Raw genomic sequence first — 17,165 nt, forward strand, 5'->3', positions numbered from 1 at the left:
GATTACTTACGCGTGAAGCCGGAAGGAGGCCGGGGTAATCGGCGATAATGGGTACGTATGTACCATCGTAGCTCATTTGATAAAATACTCCATCCTCAAGCTCCACAAATATGTCCGGATCTTCCTCATATCCGGGGTCAAGATCCCGGTTGTGATTCTCCGGCTGAGGGGCAGGGTCATGGATCCCCTCGACAGCCTTTCGCCATTCTTGTTATGAGTAAGATAAGACGCTACCTGTCAAGAATGATTCAGGGACAGGAATAAAATAGTGGAGCTGAACCTTACCTAGTTGGGAGGATTATACATGGAAAACCCATCTCGGATTTAGAGACGGGTGAACTCCTCCTTCTCCCCTTTATACAGCTCGGCCAGTATTTTGGCTAGGGCGCCAGGAGTCTTTGGGCCTTTTCGGCCATAGCGTGAGGCGTCGTCTTCTCCGTTATACTGCCACATGGGCAGACCTCTGTACTGAAGTGGCTGGACCCACCCCCCCCCCCCCGCGCGTTATCGAAATCGCCATCACCTCGGCTAATGACAATCTGGTCTGGGCAAACGTCTTACTCTTGCCCAGCAGCAGGCTGATCTCTGCGCTATCCTCTTCCTCGAGGCTCCGAGGATGCCAGCTATGGCGTTTCTTCAGCGGAGCGTTTGAAAACTCAGGGAGGCCCATGCGAACAGGGTCGGGTAGAGCGACGTCATCGATGTAGAACCATTCGGACGGCCACTCTTCGGGAGCTTTCTTAGGCGTGTCGGACAGGTATCCGGTCTCGGCGATGCGCCACACTTCGGCTCCTCCCACTTCAAAAATTGACCCACCTTGATTGCGAGGGACGAGGCAGAAAAGTCTTCTCCACAAATCGAAATGGGCCTCGCAACCCAGGAATAGTTCGCATAAAGCGACATAGCCCGCGATGTGCAGAATGGAGGCCAGAGTAAAATTATGTAGCTGGAGGCTGTAGTACTCCAGAAGCCCTTGAAGAAATGGGTGAATTGGGAACCCCATGCCCCTCAGTAGATAGGGGACGAAGCACACTCATTCTCCCACAGACGGATTGGGGAAATCCTCCGCCTAGGTTTTTCCATTGAAGGAGGCCAATCCTGCTCGAACAGGGACCAGATCTATAGGAGGAAGAAATCCTTGCGTTTGCAGCTTCGCTAATTGGCTGTGGGGCACGGAGCACCTCTCCCACTCGCCCCTCTCTAGGTTGGAACGGGAAGAAGAGCTGGGAATGTTGGCCATGTTGGAATGGTTTTGCCTGGCAATGCCTGAGGATTTTCTCTGCGTGATGCTGAAAGGATCTGAGATCCAATCTCTTTAAATAGACACTCTTTCTTAAGGGGCTAGGGTGATATTTGCAAAAAATACCCTGACTATCCACATTCGCCTGACACGTGGAAGATGAAGTCATAAATGCACAGAAGCTGAGGGGTGCGGCGTTGACTTGAAAGCCAAACACCCTACTTGGAGAACGTCGGATGAGGAACCCGCCTTGCAATGCCGAAGACAGTCTGCATGCTAAACACCTCGTCATTGAAGCCTGCTTCGGGGGCTACTGAGGGAGTCCCGGATTAAGGGGTCCTCGGGCGTCCGGCCTGTTAGCCATAGGTCGGACTGATGGGCTGTGAAGATACGAAGACCGAAGACTGTACTCGTGTCTGGATAGGACTCTCCTTGGCATGGAAGGCAAGCTTGACGACCGGATATGTAGATTCCCTTCTTTGTAACCGACCTTGTGTAACCCTAGATCCTCCCGGTGTCTATATAAACCGGAGGACATAGTCCGGATAGGATACTCATACTCATCAATATCAATCAAGCAGGACGTAGGGTATTACCTCCATAGAGATGGCCCGAACCTGGGTAAACATCATGCCCTTGTCTCCTGTTACCATCGACCTTAGATGCACGGTTCGGGACCCCCTACCCGAGATCCGCCGGTTTTGACACCGACATCAGGCATTTCAAGCACGAAACCTTGAGCGCTATTAGATCGTTGGTCGTGTCCACCGCAGCGAAACTGTAGTCGGAGCTGTTGATAAACCTGGAGAAACGCTCGCAAGGCGTTGTGTCCAGGTGGTACTGGTAGACGAGGACGTCATGTCGCACGCACAACTGGGCGATGACAACCTTCTGATCGTGCCCGGCACGACCCATGGTGTACTCGAGGTCGAAGCCGACCACTTGGTACTTGTCCTCGGCAAGGAACTGCTCCATAGTTTGGATGGAGCTCTCCATCGAGACCGGATCATTCGTGTGCACCACCGAGAAAGCCTTCCCCCTCACGTGGGTGTCCATGATGTGTTGCATGGTGAACTGCCGGCCGTTGTCGTCGTCGGCCGCTAGGAGCGCCATTGGAGCCACGGGGAGCGCCATTGGAACCGCTAGATGTCCTCTCTGTATGTGTCCTCGTGGGTGTGCTTATTGTGTCGTGTGAGATGAGAGATGAAGGTAAATGGCCGCAGGAATAAAAGGGGGCCGGGCGTGGATTCTTGGCACGTCCGCATGGCAGTTTTTGCAACGGGTAACTGCATCGTCGCGCTGCGTCCAGCACAACCGCATGCACATGAACGTGCGTGATTGTGCACCGGCCCCAAACACTGGCAGCGCGGATGGAGGGACAAGGGCAGAGCACCTGGAGGGGCGCGAGAGCAGAGTGCATGCGGCGGGACGCGAGCAGAGCGCGCCGTGGCCGCATGAACCGCAAGCAACCACACACATAGAGCAGTTGAACACGTAGGAAATGGTCACCTACAAGCCGGCCGACAGTTGCATCGCTGCGTAGAGAGCGGCCGTGTGCTGCCACCTCCGTCTAGTCTATAGTCCCCTTTATATTCTGTGCCATACTTTGCCCTCAAATTTAACCAACAAAATGTTAATGCATGTTATAAAAATTATATAATTGGAAACTATGTTTAAATATGAATCCAACTATATAATCTTTGGCGACATGCATAAGTATTTTATTAGTTAAATCATACTTATAAACCAGGACGGGGGTATAGTAGGTAACTAAATCGCAAACGTTTTTTTATTAACAGTATGTGTATGTGGCCTTTCGTCCTCCTCTCTCACGTCTTGTCACCCCGCTGCCATAGACGGCTTACAGCGCAAGCTTGCGCAGCGCGCGGGGGCATTCTTTTGGCCAAATGGTGGCGCCAATGGATCATCGGTGAGCCCGTTCCCGCGCAACCTCGTAGGTTCCCGTGCAAGCTTCCCGCCCGACTCGGTGAAATCCCCCAAAATCTCAATGCTTACCAGCGTGCTATAAAACCCTCACGGCCGGCGAGTCCTGCGTCGCATTTTCCGCTCCCTTCCTGTAGCTTATCTCGTCTGCTTCTCCCACAATCACCAATGGCACCGGTCTATCGTCGTCGCTCAGCCACTCCACCGTCATCAGTGGACAACTCCAGCTAGGAGGCTACACCGCAGCGGCGGCGCAGTCCCCGGCGTAGTGTAGTGCATGTGGCGTCCCTGTTGGGTGTGCGCGGAACACCCACCACACGCTCCACCGCCGGTGCCCGTCGACAGCTGTTGCCGGCCACCGTTGCCACCACACTACTGTCGAAAGCCAGGGCCATCGCCCGCTCTACCGCCGCGGCCCAAAGGCGAGAGGTGGCCGTCATGGCCGCCACCCCACTGCCGGCCACCGTGGCCATCACCCGCTCCGTCATCGCGGCCCAAAGGCGGGAGGTGGTGGTCGTGGCCGCCACCCCGTCGTCAGGCGCCGTGGCCGCCAGCCCACCGTCGAGCGTCGGGGTCATCACCCGCTCCGCCACCATTGCTGAAGGTGGGAGGCGGAGTTGGATGCCCGCACGTGCGTCAGTGACCTTGCGCGCTACACCAAGTTCCTGCGGGAGGAGGAGGAGCGCCTCGTCGAGCATGCAAAGAGCCTTACCGCCGCCATGGCCGCGGCACACGCCGCCTCAAAGGCGAGGAATCAGGAGATCTACGAGGAGAACCACCGCTTCAAGAGGGGTCGTCTGGAGCGGCAGAGGGCGTTCAAGGTGAGCGTCACTAAAGCTGCAACAGCGGCAGGCACCGTATTGCGGTTGCCCAGCTCGCCGGTAGACTCCTCCTTCCCCGCCTCTTACTAAGCGCGCTCGGTAGAGCAGAGGCAGCCGGAAGTAGTACAAAGCCCCTCCACAGTAGTAGTAGTATTTAGGGGCTATTTTGTTTAGTTCATCTGCCTTTAGATGTGGTGGAACAGTACAACGGACTTAAAATTAGCTAGTATATATAGTTGAACAAGCTATTTCAGTACCTGGTTGGCAACAATTGGGGAAAAGTTTGGTCGGTTTAGCTATCGAGTTGAACTGTTTGTATAAATTAAGAACGGATGCTTAATCTATGAATGAAATCTATGCTTAATTACTGAATTTTAGTTGCAAAAATTAGATACTGCTAGTGATTTTTAGCTTCATATTTTGACAAATCGCAATGTTACAAGGTTGACAAATGGCAATGTTACTAGATCAATGTCGATGTCAAAACCGGCGGATCCCGGGTAGGGGGTCCCGAACTATGCGTTTAGGATCGATGGTAATAGGAGACAGGGGACACGATGTTTACCCAGGTTTGGGCCCTCTCTATGGAGGTAATACCCTACTTCCTGCTTGATTGATCTTGATGAATATGAGTATTACAAGAGTTGATCTACCACGAGATCGTAATGGCTAAACCCTAGAAGTCTAGCCTATAGGGGTATGGTAATGAGTATATGTGATGTCCTTTCCGGACTATCCCCTTAGGTTTATATAGACACCGAGGGGATCTAGGGTTTACATGGAGTCGGTTACATAAAAAGGAATCTTCGGTTGCCAAGCTTGCCTTCCACGTCAAGTAGAGTCCAATCCGGACACGAGTATGATCTTTGATCTTCACAACCCATTAGTCCGGCCCATGGATAACAGGCCGGACGCTCGAGGACCCCTTAGTCCAGGACTCCCTCAGTAGCCCCTGAACCTGGCTTCAATGACGAGGAGTCCGGCGCGCACATTTGTCTTTGGCATTGCAAGGCGGGTTCCATCCTTCCGAACTCCAGAATAGTCTTCGGACGAAGTAAGTATATCTGGACCTGTGTATATAATGGCAGAAAATATAACACCCCACGAGCCCAACTTGTTGATGACTGTTCATGACATCGTATCACGCCTGCCCGGTTGCTATTTCCAACCATCAGCTGGCGAGCCGCCCCACATCTCGGGGTGCGGTCTTACTGGCACGTCTTGCCAAGGCAGAGATCGTGTCCCTTTATTTACGGGATTTTCATTAATGCAGGCGTGGGTAACCCAACCGTCCCCTGGGTACAACTCCTTGGTGATAGGTAAGGTTGGAGACACTGGGGGAGACGCCCAATATTCGGGGCCTTTATATAGAGACCCAGTCTCGTTTTTTTCCCTTGCGCTTGCTCCTTCCTCAACCCCTGCCACCCCAAGTTCCAACCCTCTGGTTCCAATCACCACTAGCCCTAGTCATGTCCGGATCCAACCATCAGCGCCGGTGGGTTGCTTCTTCTGTCATGGAGGAGGATATTGCAAAGCTCCGCGCAGCGAGGTATATGACCTCATAAATCTTTCATCGGCTTCCAGCACAAGGGCAAGTCATACCAACCCCAAGATCTGGCGAGAGGGTAGTATTTGTATCCCACTTTCTTCACGGGCTAGGATTCACACTTAACCCCTTCTTTCGGGGGCTCATGTTCTACTATGGGCTAGATTTTCACGATCTGGCCCCGGACTCTATTCTCCTCATCTCGACATTTATCATCACATGTGAGGCCTTATTCCGGACTCCTCCGCACTTTCGTTTGTGGCTCAAGACCTTTGATGTGAGGCCGCAGGTGGCAGAAGAGGAGCAGGCAGAGTGCGGTAGCGTCATAATAAGCAAGCTAGCCAGCGTTGTTTGGCCCGAAGGATCTTTCGCCAAATCATCCGACCCATGGCAGTAGGGGTGGTTTTATATCAACGAGCCGTGGGGCCCCAAGTGGGCGGCAACACCTGCATTCCGACCCAGCCCTCCAATTTAGCTCGCTTAGTGGGTCAATAAGGGATTGGACTGGGGATCCGTCAATCAAGTGCAGACTCTGCAAAGTCGCATCTGAAGCCTTACCGAGAAGAGCATCGATCTTGCGAACGTCGTTCAAATAATGCTGGTCCACCGGATCCTGCCATGTCAGCGGCGGCCTCTTCATATGTGGGAGTTTAACCCAGAAGGGCGGCGGACTCTACAGCACTTCTTTGGCACTACACATGAAGGAATGTGGAAATTATATTTCAGGGAACGAGAGCAATGGCCGGACACCGCCGAAGACGTTGGCCTTAACTGCAATCATCCGGGCACTTTGGTAAGTACTCGATATCCGAGCACCTTCCATCCAGGTGTCTCTTAATCAAGATACTGAACAATCTGTCCTTGTACAGGACTGGATAAAGAAAGCGGCACTAATCTGATGTCCGGCGCCTCTTCCCGAAGGCCCAGCGACCGACCTGTTGACGAGAATGCTGATTCCGACACCGTACCAGGTGACTGCATTTGGGGAAAATGAAGTCCTTTTGCCCAAGGGCAAGAGTGCGGAGGGGGCCCTCCAGGGTAAGAAGAGGGCTGCCTCCGAAGATCAGGAGGGGAAGTCTTCCAAGAGAGGAAAAACACCATCGTCGAGCGGCTTGGGCCGGCCAAGCGAGGCTACCGTAGAGTTTGATGATGAGGACAAGCCTCGAGGCAGACCGTAAGCAAGGCTGGGGTACTCTGAACGCACCTCATTCTTTTCCAATTAGTGTAGTAATCATCTGATATATGTTCATCCACGCAGGTTAACGCATGGTGCTTCTCAATCGTCCTCCTCCTCGGGAGATCTTCTTTCGAACATGATGGAGAGTGACATGCCTCCTCCGGCCACATCGCCCAACAGGGGAGATGAGACCGAGGTATCGTCCCGCCGGGCTCCTCCTGAACATCAAGTAGTACGGGAAGCGAAGGAGGTGTTACCCGAAGGCGGTGCCTCTGTCACTCGGGGTTCCGCGATCAAGACTGGCGTCTCCGAACCATACGGTTTACAGCCGGAGACGATTCTGGAGGCAAGTAAGCGGGTTCCCTCATAGGAATGTCGTACTCCGGCGGCAGTTTCCGAAGACCCAGGAGCGTCGAACATGCTAACGAGCTTGCTACGGCGGGCATCCATTTCAAAAGAGCACCGTACCTTGATGGCTACGGTAGTCAAAAGGGTTCTATCCATGAAGAGTGGATTGGACGAGGCCTTCACGAGCCTTCTGAGAGGTTTTGAGGTTTGTGATGTAGTTTTGTCAATTGAATCAGAATGCACCTGTTGTATATGCAGTAGCCCCTGAGACTCGGATTGGCTTCCGAAGGAAGCGATCGGAGGATCAAAGAGATATGCTCAGGTATTAACCTTGGTTTAATTTGAAATACAGGCTGCTTCCCCTCCTGTGGCTGCCCGGAATACGGAAGTGGCCGAACTACAACAAAAGCTGGATATTGCGGAGGATGACATTGCATTGATCAACAGGTGTCTTGACGACTCACAAGGTATGTATTTTGAGCATTCTTTACACCAGTGTGCTTGACGTGGGAAAGTGCTTTATATTAAATGCGCATAAAATGCAGATGGTGCTTCCGCCGTGGAGGCTCTTCGGGCGGAGCTAGTCTGGGCCAAGGAGCGGGTCTGACTTAGCGATGATGCTGCTGAAGAGGCATCGGTTGAACTGAAGGCCGAACAAGCTGCGCGATTCCAGGGCGAGGAGAAGGTATCCATGATGACACTTGCTTTGCAGAATGCGACTAGCCGCTGCGAATTTCTTGAGAAGGAGAATGAAGCCTTAACGGCTAAACTGGACAAGGCCCGACAGGAGGCAAGAGAAGCGCGATCAGAGTCTAGAGCACTCCGTGAGGAGGTTCGGTAGGCGAAAGAGATAGTAGCTGGAAAGCCTTTTCTGCTGCAGACTAAGTTCGGCGACCCGGACTATGCTCAGTTGAACCAAGTGTGGAGTTCTCCGGACGAGTACTTGGACTTGCCGAAGAGTTGTTCCCATGCGGCGCAGTATTACCAGCCGCGAGCTGGATATGCAACGGAGAAGCTTTTTTGGTCGCAGTTTGGTGCGTCGAATCGCCAGCTGCTGCTCAATGAACAGATGTCCCAATGGGCCAAACTTCATAGGGTGTCTAGCGCTGCCATGGGGGATGTTATAATCCGGTTGTGGCCAACTGAGCCTGTGCCGAGTAGCTATTTTGGTTTGGTGCAGAAGCTTGTCGACATGGTGCCGCGAAGCGATCAAGATGCATTGAAGGTGCATGGATGGCCCTTGCCCGAGTCAAGACGTTCTGGGGAAAGATGAAGGCCATCGATGTCGCCACGAAGGGTCCGCCTGGAGGCAGGGACCGTCCGGAACCGGAGAGCTATTTTGAAGACGTCCTAGAGGCCGCCCGCTTGATAGAGGGTCAATGCTCAAAAAACATAATGTTCGAGTGAGGTGTATGATGATTGTAAAAGACAACTTTATGGTTAATCTATTCATGTTTTGCTCGAAGGTTTGAATTCCTCCTGTGCGGTTGTTTTAATATAATATGGAAGTTTTCCACTCGTCAGCTTCAGCCCCCTCGTAGGAAGTACGGGGGTGTTCGGAAAAGCATTTAATCACTCTTTATCCAACATGTTGGTCCATGAAGGAGGTGATAATGCGGCGAACCAGGCAATCGGACTATAAGGCGTTAACACTTTCACTTAACCATAGGAGTTTTATGGTGGGGCTACGACATAGCCCCTGGTGTGTATGCGGCGTGTGGTGCCTTGCATATCTGATCTGAAAAAGATCCTTCGTGTTACACGGAGAATCGCTAAGGATTCCAATAAGTCGTCAAGTGGTTGACCAGCTCTCGCCGCATCATGACAATTAGTTTTACATACTGAGGTGCTCATCCGGTCTAGGCCAAGTCACAATCGTAGTAGTTCTCCTTTTACTACCCTAGCCGATAGAGCGGAACGTAGGGTAGCAAACACATGAGCCGGGCAACCCAACTATTGACCCAAGATAATGATTCGGAGCTGATGCATATAAAGCCAAACTTGCGACGCCGAAGTACGCTATAGAGCTATTCAGACTTTTACTGACAGCTCATTCGTTCCCATGCCGAGCCCCTGGCAGGGTATGTCTGCAGAGCAGCCGTTAAGGCCGTACTCATTGTTGAAATAGTATGAAAGATCGGTTCGGATGAGACTTACTGAGAACAAAGCGATGTACCAATGGTAAATTTATGTATATAAAAATAAAAAAAGGAAAGAGGGCATATTACAGGCTCGGAATTAAGAGTATGGTCCACGAAAAGTTATTTTGGACCTCCTGTTGCACGTCTGTGTCACCCGTCCTCGGGAAGGGGAATCCTTAACGGAAGTAGCCCCTTAGGTGAGCATACGGATCCGAACTCCGATAGAGTCCGTTGTAGATATGTCCAGCTGGTCACCTATTCTTTATGGATGATACAAAAAAATAAAGTAAGCAGATAGAAAACATTACGGGGATGCTTGCAGGGTTGTCCGTATTGTGCTTCCGCCGATGCCCATGGTATCTTGAGTGCGTAGTGATGTGCGCGTGGTGCAAATTTTGCCAGTATAGTACGTGGGTGACGGAAGACGAACTGCTATTCGTGTTCCCGGAGTGGTCGAACGTCGGAGGGAAACTGTTTCTGGCCCCTGGCGTTCTGCTGGCGAGCCGATCCATCGTCTTCATCGCCTAGTGGCCTCCTCCCCTTGTGGTCAGCTTTAAGCTTGCCTGCCTGCTTGAAAGACCCAACAGTTTTGGTTGGTACGATTAGCTGGCATATCAGGGTGACCGTGAATCTGACAAGGTCGGTCTAGTATCCTGTCAAGGGTGGATCCATCCTGGTTTGCCTTTAGTGGCTTCTTCCGTTGACCGGGCTTCGTGAAATCCGGCGTTCACCGCTGTGCCGCGTATGTTACTGCGACTGTTGTGTTCGATTCGTCGTGGCTTGCCGTTGCCATCTAGGATTTCGGAAGTGCCCGGGCCGCTGGCATCGTTGCTTTTACGAGTAAGCCAGTTGTCTTCTCCCGCGCAGAAGCGGGTCATTAGAGCGGTAAGGGCTGCCATGGATTTGGGTCCTTCCTGGCCGAGGTGGCGCGCTAGCCATTCATTCCGGACGCTATGTCTGAAGGCCGCAAGGGCTTCTACGTCCGGACAGTCGACAATTTGGTTCTTTTTGACTAAGAACCTGGTCCAGAGCTCCCTGGCTGACTCGACGGGCTCCTGGGCAATGTGACTTAAGTCATCGGTGTATAATGGCAGGACATATGTTCCCTAGAAGTTGCCTCGAAAGGCGTCTTCCAAATCTTCCCAGTTGCTGATAACCCACAAGTATAGGGGATCAATTGTAGCCTCTTTCGATAAGTAAGAGTGTCGAACCCAACGAGGAGCTAAAGGTAGAACAAATATTCCCTCAAGTTCTATCGACCACCGATACAACTCTACGCACACTTGACGTTCGCTTTACCGGAAACAAGTATGAAACTAGAAGTGCTTTGTAGGTGTTTTTGGGTAAGCTTGCAAGAAAGTAAACAACACGAAAATAAAAGCTAGGGGCTGTTTAGATGAAGACACAACTAAATTAGTTTTAGTAGAGAGCTTTTGTCAACAAGAAAGTTATTTGTCCCTAGGCAATCGATAACTAGACCAGTAATCATTATTGCAATTTTATTTGAGGGAGAGGCATAAGCTAACATACTTTCTCTACTTGGATCATATGCACTTATGATTGGAACTCTAGCAAGCATCCGCAACTACTAAAGATTCATTAAGGTAAAACCCAACCATAGCATTAAAGTATCAAGTCCCCTTTATCCCATACGCAAACAACCTACTTACTCGGGTCTGTGCTTCTGTCACTCACGCCACCCACCATAAGCAAATCATAAGCATATTGCAAACCCTACAGCGGGAATCCATCACGCTTGCGCGACACGGAGAGCACCATAGGACAGCACCAATAATAAAACATACAACTCAAACCAATCATGATCATCAAATAGCCATTAGGACAAAACAGATCTACTCAAACATCATAGGATAGCCATACATCATTGGGAAATAATATATAGCGTTGAGCACCATGTTTAAGTAGAGATTACAGCGGGTAAGAGAGAGGTTACACCGCTGCATAGAGGGGGGAAGAGTTGGTGATGATGGCGGTGAAGTTGTTGGTGAAGATGGCGGTGATGATGATGGCCCCGGCAGCGCTCCGGCGCCACCGGAAGCAAGGGGGAGAGGGCCCCCCTTCTTCTTCTTCTTCTTCTTCTTCCTTGACCTCCTCCCTAGATGGGAGAAGGGTTTCCCCTCTGGTCCTTGGCTCCCATGGTGTGGGAGGGGCGAGAGCCCCTCCGAGATTGGATCTATCTCTCTGTCTCTCTCTGGTTCTGCGTTCTCTTCTGGCTCTGTTTCACTGTTTCGTATATATATGGAGATTCGTAACTCCGATTGGCCTGAAACCTTCGCCGTGATTTTTTCCGAATATTAGCGTTCTTGCGGCAAAAGAAGAGCGTCAACCGCCTTACGGTGGGCTCACGAGGGTAGGGGCGCGCCCTAAGGGGGGGGCTGCCTCGTGACCACCTTGGGCACTGGTTCGCGTTGATTTTCCTTCCGAATTTTCCATATTTTCCAAAAATAAGCTCCATCCGTTTTTATCCCGTTTGGACTCCGTTTTATATGCTGCGAAACCAAAAACATGCAACAGATAGGAACTGGCACTGGGCACTGGATCAATATGTTAGTCCCAAAAATAATATAAAAAGTTGCCAAAAAGTATATGAAAGTTGAATAATATTGGCATGGAACAATCAAAAATTATAGATATGACGGAGACATATCAGCATCCCCAAGCTTAATTCCTACTCGTCCTCGAGTAGGTAAATGATAAAAAAATAATTTTTGATGTGGAATGCTACCTAGCATAATCTTGATCATATGTCTAATCATGGCATGAATATTAAGACACGAGCGATTCAAAGCAATAATCTATCCTTTGACATTTAAGACAATAATACTTCAAGCATACCAACCAAGCAATTATGTCTTATTGAAATAACATAGCCAAAGAAAGCTCATCCCTACAAAATCATATAGTCTGGCTATGCTCCATCTTCACCACACAAAGCATTCACATCATGCACAACCCCGATGACAAGCCAAGCAATTGTTTCATACTTTTTGACGTTCTCAAACATTTTCAACTTTCACGCAATACATGAGCGTGAGCCATGGACATAGCACTATAGGTGGAATAGAATATGATGATGGGGGTTATGTGGAGAAGACAAAGGAAGAAAGTCTCACATCAACTAGGCGTATCAACGGGCTATGGAGATTCCCATTAATAGATATCAATGTGAGGAGTAGGGATTGCCATGCAATGGATGCACTAGAGCTATAAGTATATGAAAGCTCAAACTGAAACTAAGTGGGTGTGCATCCAACTTGCTTGCTCATGAAGACCTAGGGCATTTGAGGAAGCCCATCGTTGAAATATACAAGCCAAGTTCTATAATGAAAATTCCCACTAGTATATGAAAGTGATAACTCAAGAGACTCTCTATATGAAGAACATGGTGCTACTTTGAAGCACAAGTGTGGTAAAAGGATAGTAACATTGCCCCTTTTTTGCGGGCTTCTTTGGCCCCTTTTTTTTATTTAGGCTTCTTTGGCCTCTCCCTTTTTTTGGGCAATGATCTAATAATGATGATCATCACACTTTTATTTACTTACAACTCAATATTACAACTCGATACTAGAACAAAGATATGACTCTATATGAATGCCTTTGGCGGTGTACCGGGATGTGCAATGATCTAGCGTAGCAATGACATCAAAAAACAGACAAGCCATGAAAACATCATGCTAGCTATCTTACGATCATGCAAAGCAATATGACAATGAATGCTCAAGTCATGTATATGATGATGATGATGATGAAAGTTGCATGGCAATATATCTCGGAATGGCTATGGAAATGCCATGATAGGTAGGTATGGTGGCTGTTTTGAGGAAGGTATATGGTGGGTTTATGGTACCGGCGAAAGTTGTGTGGTACTAGAGAGGCTAGCAATGATGGAACGGTGAGGGTGCGTATAATCCATGGACTCAACATTAGTCATAAAGAACTCACATACTTATTGCAAAAATCTATTAGTCATCGAAACAAAGTACTATGCGCATGCTCCTAGGGGGATAGATTGGTAGGAAAAGACCATCGCTCGTCCCCGACCGCCACTCATAAGGAAGACAATCAATAAACACCTCATGCTCCGACTTCGTTACATAACGGTTCACCATACGTGCATGCTACGGGACTTGCAAACCTCAACACAAGTATTTCTCAATTTCACAATTACTCGACTAGCATGACTCTAATATCACCATCTTTATATCGCAAAACTATTGCAAGGAATCAAACATATCATATTCAGTGATCTACAAGTTTTATGTAGGATTTTATGACTAACCATGTGAATGACCAATTCCTGTCATCTCTCTAAATAGGTATAAGTGAAGCAAGAGAGTTTAATTCTTTCTACAAAAGATATGCCCACGCTCTAACAAATCTAAGTGAAGCAAAAGAGCATTCTACAAATGGCGGTTTTCTATGTAAAGAGAAACAGGCAATCCAAACTTCAAATGATATAAGTGAAGCACATGAAGCATTCTATAAAGCCATACTCAAAAGATATAAGTGAAGTGCAAAGAGCATTCTATAAATCAACCAAGGACCATCTCATACCAGCATGGTGCATAAAAGAAAAATGAAAACTAAGTGCAAAAGATGCTCCAAGATTGCACATATCGCATGAACGAAACGAATCCGAAAACATACCGATACTTGTTGAAGAAAGAGGGGATGCCTTCCCAGCATCCCCAAGCTTAGACGATTGAGTCTCCTTGAATATTTACTTGGGGTGCCTCGGGCATCCCCAAGCTTGAGATCTTGCCTCTCTTCCTTCTTCTCACATCGATACCTTCTCGATCATCGAACACTTCATCCACACAAAACTCCAACAGAAAACTCGGTAAGATCCGTTAGTATAATAAAGCAAATCACTACTCTAAGTACTGTTGCAAACCAATTCATATTTTGTTTTTGCATTGTGTCTACTGTAATATAACTTTTTCATGGCTTAATCCACTGATATAAATTGATAGTTTCATCAAAACAAGCAAACTATGCATCAAAAACAGAATCTGTCTAAAACAGAACAGTCTGTAGCAATCTGAACATTCACCATACTTCTGATACTTGAAAAATTCTACAAAAATTAGGAACAATAAATAATTTGTATGGGAAGACAGTGCAAAAAGAATCAGAACAATTTGACGTTCCAGCTAAAAATGTAAAATCGTGCACTACAGCCAAAGTTTCTGTCCTGCACCGTACAAACCATCAAGCAAATGTAAACATCCTAAAGGCAAACCTTGGCACATTATTTCTATAATACAATGTAATTGTACAAGGGGATAATTATTTTTGTTGAAAAGTTTCTGTAATCAAGATTCACAAAGTTGCCGTGAGCATGAACAAAGTTCAAGGAGCTCTCCCACTTCAACAGTGCTTGTCTTTCTCGCTTTCACTTTCCTTTTTGAAAAAGTTTTGGGTTCCCCTCTTTATTTTTGTTGTTTTTTAAACTATATGGAAGCACTCAACATAAATAAATGACTCTCTAACCCGGGTTGTCTCCCTGGCAACGCTTTCTTTAAAGCCATTAAGCTAGGCATATAGTGCTCAAGTAGTGAATCCACCCGGATCCCAAGGTATATCAAAGCCAATTTTAATTAACAATGATTTGTAATTTAGTAGTGAGCACAAAGAAACATATATAAAGCAATGACGAAGTCTAACTCTCTTCCTATGCATCGGCATGTCATAAAAGAACAATTCATGCACACCTAGTAAAGGCTAATGCATAGTATAAACAATTTCTTGCAATTTTATCGTATTGGAAACATAGAGAGGTGGAGATATAGTTCCTCTCTCATAATAATTGTAAGTAGGAGCAGCAAGCACATGCATATTATATCTATCAGAATCATTATGTGCAACGGTAAAAGGCAACCCATCAATATAATCCTTAATAAATGCAAACTTCTCCGATATAGTGTAGTTGGGAGAATTCAAAAAGATAATAGGACTATCATGCGTGGGTGCAATAGCAACAATTTCATGTTTAACATAAGGAACTATAGCAAGTTCATCTCCATAAGCATAATTCATACTGGCATCTTGGCCATAAGCATAACAAGCATCATCAAAAAGGGATATTTCAAAAGAATCATAGGGATCATAACAGTCATCATAGCAATCATCCTTCGGTAAGCACTAAGGGGAATTAAACAATGTATGAGTTGAAGAGTTACTCTCATTATAAGGTGGGCACGGGTGATCAATCTGCTCTTCCTCCTTTTGTTCTTCGCTCTCCTCCTCATCTTTTTCATCCAATGAGCTCACAGTGTCATCAACTTCTACTTCCATAGGTTCCTGCAAAATATTAGTCTCTTCTTGGACAGCGGAGACTTTCTTAATAAGTGCATTAATTTCATAATTGTATTCATAATTCTCATAGCAATATTTGAGGATAGCTAAATTTTCAGATCTATAACAAGCATCATCAATATCATCAAACTCTTTAAACATAGACTCAATTTCATAAGCACCCTTGAAAGCAACAAATTCTTCTATTTGTTCCACATCATAGTAATCATATATACCTCTAGCATAAGAAACCAAGGTTTCATTAACATTAAATTTGCATGAAAAGGGGAGGTGTGGAGAATTCATCCTAGAGCAACAAGTATAATCATATTCCGAGCATAGTTGTCTAGCATACCACTTCAATATATAAATTTGATCCCATAATAGTTTCCCTTTTTGTGTCAAGCGGTAATCCCTAAAGTATTCATGTTGATCCAACGTTAACCCATTACATAATTGAATGGGGTTTTCTTAGGATTATTAAAGTAGTACATAATATCTTTCACATAACCAGCATCGAGGGTTTTAAGAGGTTCCCCATATCCATGAGCAGAAAGTACACCTAATTTTTTTGGTATTTCGTGTTCAATATCCATAACTAAAGATAAAGAACAACAAATAAAAATTACTTGGTGATAAAGCAAACAAGCACACACGAGAATATTCACCCCACGCTATTGTTCCCCGGCAACGGCGCCGGAAAAAGGTCTTGATAACCCACAAGTATAGGGGATCAATTGTAGCCTCTTTCGATAAGTAAGAGTGTCGAACCCAATGAGGAGCTAAAGGTAGAACAAATATTCCCTCAAGTTCTATCGACCACCGATACAACTCTACGCACACTTGACGTTCGCTTTACCGGAAACAAGTATGAAACTAGAAGTGCTTTGTAGGTGTTTTTGGGTAAGCTTGCAAGAAAGTAAAGAACACGAAAATAAAAGCTAGGGGCTGTTTAGATGAAGACACAACTAAATTAGTTTTAGTAGAGAGCTTTTGTCAACAAGAAAGTTATTTGTCCCTAGGTAATCGATAACTAGACCGGTAATCATTATTGCAATTTTATTTGAGGGAGAGGCATAAGCTAACATACTTTCTTTACTTGGATCATATGCACTTATGATTGGAACTCTAGCAAGCATCCGCAACTACTAAAGATTCATTAAGGTAAAACCCAACCATAGCATTAAAGTATCAAGTCCCCTTTGTCCCATACGCAAATAACCTACTTACTCAGGTATGTGCTTCTATCACTCACGCCACTCACCATAAGCAAATCATAAGCATATTGCAAACCCTATAGCGGGAATCCCTCACGCTTGCGCGACATGGAGAGTACCATAGGACAGCACCAATAATAAAACATACAACTCAAACCAATCACGATCATCAAATAGCCATTAGGACAAAACAGATCTAATCAAACATCATAGGATAGCCATACATCATTGGGAAATAATATATAGCGTTTAGCACCATGTTTAAGTAGAGATTACAGCGGGTAAGAGAGAGGTTACACCGCTGCATAGAGGGGGAAGAGTTTGTGATGATGGCGGTGAAGTTGTTGGTGAAGATGGCGGTGATGATGATGGCCCCGGCAGCGCTCCGGCGCCACCGGAAGCAAGGGGGAGAG

This window comes from Triticum urartu, chromosome 7A (genome assembly GCF_056163025.1).
Source record: "Triticum urartu cultivar PI428250 chromosome 7A, HENAU_Tu73, whole genome shotgun sequence".
Lineage (NCBI taxonomy): Eukaryota > Viridiplantae > Streptophyta > Magnoliopsida > Poales > Poaceae > Triticum > Triticum urartu.